Genomic DNA, 4498 nt, shown 5'->3' on the forward strand with positions numbered 1-4498 from the left:
CCTCTCAGGAGATAGCTATATTTAGGCTGGCTTGCCCTTCCTTCAGTCTCTGCTCCATAGTTAGTCTCAGCAACTCCTTCCATGGGTATTTGGTTCCCCCTTTTAAGAAGGAATACACTGTCCACCATTTGGTCTTCCTTCTTCTTGAGTTCCTTGTGGTTTGTGGGTTGTTCTTCCTGTATTCCAAACTTCTGGGCTAATAACCACTTATCAGAGAGTGCATACCCTATTTGTTCTTTTGTGATTGGGTTACCTCACTCATTTCTTTAATCCCAGGACATGATAGGTGACACAGGCAGGTGGATCTCTGTGAGCTGGAGACGAACCTATTCTAAGTAGCAAGGCCTCAAACAGCCAGGGTTATATAAAGAAACTGTCTTCAAAACAAAGCTAAACAAATAAACAAAAAAAATAAATAAAAATTTCTCAATTATCTAAACACTGTTTAAATGACTTGATTATGAAAAATAAATATTTTTATAAAGCCTTTAAGATGCAGATTTGACCTACACAAAAAAAAATGAAGATGAAATTAAAATACTAATAAAAAATAAGTAAATTCCTTTCCTTACTGCCTTTTTGTAACATTTATAGTGTCTAAAAAACAAAAATCTAAAATTTGGGGGGTTTTATATATACGTATTTATATATGTATATGTGTGTGTGTGTGTGTGTGTGTATTATTCTATCATACTATCATCTACAATTCCTGAAACTTTGACTTCTTCCTTTCCAATTTGTAACACTTTGATCTTCTCTAGTTGTCTCATTGATCTAGCTAGGACTTCAGATACTATATTGGGTAGATAAGAAGAGGTGAATAGCCTTGTTTTGCCCCTAATTTTAGTCGAATTGCTTAAGTTTCTACTTAATTTGATGTTGGCTATTGGATTGCTGTATATCATTTTTATTATTTTTAGGTGAGTGTATTAGTCAGGGTTCTCTAGAGTCACAGAACTTATGGAATATCTCTCTATATTGCGGGAATTTATTGTGATGACTTACAGTCTGTAGTCCAACCAACCCAACAATAGGCAGCTGTTGATGGGAAGTCCAAGAATCTAGTAATTGTTCAGTCCCATGAGGCTAGTTTCAGCTGGTCTTCTGTAGAAGTAGGTTCTAGGCTATTGGTCTGGGGCGAGGTTCGGGCCAGTTGTGCCATTGCGAGAATGCAGCTGTAGTCGCTTCTGCTGGTCAAGGTGTAAACTCTTCCAAGATGTCAAAAACAAACAAATCCAAGTCTGGGTCTCACTCTTCTCACTCAAGATCTGCATCCAGATCTCAGTATCAATCAATTTCAAAGTCTCGGTCCCGAAGCTGATCTATCTCTCATTCAATGAAGCACAGGCTGAGGTCTAGGTCTCATTCCAAATCATATTCTCCAGCTCATAACACAGAAAGGAATCACCCCAGAGTGTATCAGAATCGAGATTTTCGAGGTCACAACAGAGGCTACTTCCGTAGGCAAAACTGAGGCTTTTATCCATGGGGCCAGTATAACCGAGATGGCTATGGAAACTACCTTTCCAATTGGCAGAACTACCGGCAAGCATACAGCCCTTGTCGGGACCATTCTCGATCCCCGTTCCCAAAGAGAAGATCCCCTTCACCATGGTCCCAAAGCCATTCTAGGAACTCTGATAAGTCATCCTCTGACAGGTCAAGACGCTCCTCATCATCCTGGTCATCCTCCAATCACGGCAAAGTTGAGTCGTCTAAGCAAAAGTCTACAAAAGAGAAAAAGTCCTCTTCCAAGGATAGCCGGCCGTCTCAGGCAGCTGGTGATAACCAAGGAGATGAGGCTAAGGAGCAGACATTCTCTGGAGGCACCTCTCAAGATATAAAAGGGTCTAAGAGCTCAAAGCCATGGCTAGATGCCAACAGCAATGGCACTGGTTCTGCATCACGGGCCTGGGTTTCTGATCTGAGTCCCTAGGAGAGAAGCCCAGCTCTCAAAAGCCCCCTTCAGCCTGTGGTGGTTAGGCGAAGGTCACCACACCCTAGTCCTGTGCCAAAATCTAGTCCTCCACTTTTTAATGCATCCCAGATGTCTATGTCAGGTGGTGCTGGATATCAGTCTGGAGCACACCAAGGTCAGTTTGACCGTGTCTCTGGGTCTTTGAGTCCATCCAAAAAGAGCCCTGTGGGTAAGAGTCCACCAGCCACTGGCTCTGCATATGGCTCATCTCAGAAAGAGGAGAGCGCTGCTTCCGGAGGAACAGCATACACAGAAAAGGTATCTGGAAGAGCAGAAGACAGAGAATGGGAAGGATAAGGAGCAGAAACAAACAAATGCCTATAAAGAGAAGCTGGAGGAGAAAGGGGGCTTTTCTGATGCTGATGTCAAAATGAAATCTGATCCATTTGCTCCCAAGACGGACACTGAGAAGCCCTTTTGAGGCAGCCAGTCCCTCAAAAGGTATAAGCTTCGGAATGACTTTGAGAAAAAGATGGCTGACTTCCACAAGGAGGAGATGGATGAGCAAGATAAGGACAAAAGTAAGGGAAGGAAGGAACCCGAGTTTGATGATGAGCCCAAATTTATGTCTAAAGTCATAGCCAGTACAAGCAAAAACCAGGAGGAAGAAAAGTCAGGCAAGTGGGAGAGCCTGCATGCAGGGAAGGAAAAGCAGAAGAAAACAGAGGAGCTGGAGGAGGAGCCTTTCACAGAGAGATCTTTCAGGGATCCAGAGTACACACCCAATGAAGCCTGGGAGTGTCTAACCTCCTTGGTCTCTGGTCTCTGGTACTTTATAGAGTATCCCCTTACCTCCCACTCCCAAAGGCTGCTTATTTGCATTCATTCTCTTGGTCCTACCTCCTATCTGATCATGTTCTCATTTTACTTTCCCTCTCCCTTCTCCCATTCAGGTCCCTCCCTCCCTTTGCCTCCCTCGATTTATTTCCTTCCCCTTTCTAAGTGCAATTGAAGCATCATCTCTTAGGCATTTCTGCTTGTTGTACTTCTTATGGTGGGCTAATATCCACTTATCTGTGAGTACATACCTTGCAGGCACTTTTGGGTCTGAGTTTCCTCACCCAGGATGATATTTTTCCAGTTCCATATATTTGCCTGCAAAATTCATGATGTCCTCATTTTTAGTAGCCGAATAGTATTCTACTGTGTAAATGAACCACATTTTCTGTATCTATTCTCTCGGTTGAGGGACATCTGGGTTGCTTCTAGCTTCAGAGTATTACAAACAAGGCTGCTATGAACATAGTAGAGCCCTTGTCCTTTTGGTAGGGTAGGCATGTTTTGGGGATATGCCCAAGAGTGTTATAGCTGGGTTTTCAGGTAGAGCTATCCAATTTTCTGAGAAACTGCTAGATTAATTTCCAGAGTGTTTGTACCAGTTTGCAATCCCACCAGCAATGGACAAGTACTCTGCTTTCTCCACATGCTTGCCAGAATGTGCTGTTTTTTATCCTAGCCATTCTGATTGGTGTAAGGTAGAATCTCAGGGTTGTTTTGATTTGCATTTCTCTGATGACTAAGGACTTTGAACATTTCTTTAAGTGCTTCTGTAACATTCAAGATTCTTCTGTTATAAATTCTGTTTAGCTCTGTACCTCATTATTTTAATTGTTATTTGGTTTTGGGGGGTTAACTTCTTGAGTTCTTTATATATTTTGGATATTAGCCCTCTGCAGTGTTATGGTGTTACTAAAGAGGTTTTTTCCCAATCTATAGGTTGCTGATTTGACTTGCTGACAGTGTCTTCCCCCTTACAGAAGCTTTTCAGTTTCATGAGGTCCCATTTATCAATTGTTGATCTTAGAGCCTCAGCCATTGCTGTTCTGTTCAGGAAATTTCCTCCTGTGCCAATGAGTTCGAGGAGCTTTTCCACTTTCTTTTCTATTATATTCAGTGTATCTGGTTTTATATTGAGGTTCTTGATCCACTTGGACTTAAACTTTGTTCAAGGTGATAAATATGGGCCCATTTTCATACATACATACAGATCGCGAGTTAGACCAGCAACCCTTTATTGAAGATGCTTTCTTTTTTCCACTGTATGTTGTTGGCTTCTTTGTCAATGATCAAGTGTTCATAGGTGTACAGGTTTACTTCTGGGTCTTTGATTGTATTCCATTGATAGACCTGTCTGTAAGAAGGTGGAGCTCAGGGGTCGGGGAGGAGGGCTCAGGGAGAGTTCCTGCATCAACTGGTTTGTGTGAGTATCCCAGATGATGTGGGTATTTGTAGAAAATTCTCACTGAGTAACTTAGGACTTCCAGGGAAGCAAATGGGCTGCAGCTTTTGGGAGGGCATTGGCCAGGCTGTTGATCTGGCTCGGCTGGGGAAGTGAGCCAGATGGAAGGTCCCATAACAATTTTTTTCAAGTAATGAAAATTCAACTTCATGGAAAAAAAGTAAGATTATATGCTAATGTGTTGGGAAAATATACAGATGTATTTGTAACATTATTAACATACAAGTGGGAGGAAAACATGTAAAGAAGAAAAGAAGTTTTAAATATGCTGGGTAGAAACA

At 42.0% G+C, this 4498-nt stretch overlaps 1 pseudogene; it reads left to right on the top strand.

The window, feature by feature from the left end:
• The first annotated feature begins 1216 nt into the window (after positions 1-1216).
• LOC116091902 lies at positions 1217-3707 on the top strand (annotated as a pseudogene).
• Positions 3708-4498: the final 791 nt, after the last annotated feature.

Source organism: Mastomys coucha, chromosome X (assembly GCF_008632895.1).
Source record: "Mastomys coucha isolate ucsf_1 chromosome X, UCSF_Mcou_1, whole genome shotgun sequence".
In the NCBI taxonomy this organism is placed as follows: Eukaryota; Metazoa; Chordata; class Mammalia; order Rodentia; family Muridae; genus Mastomys; species Mastomys coucha.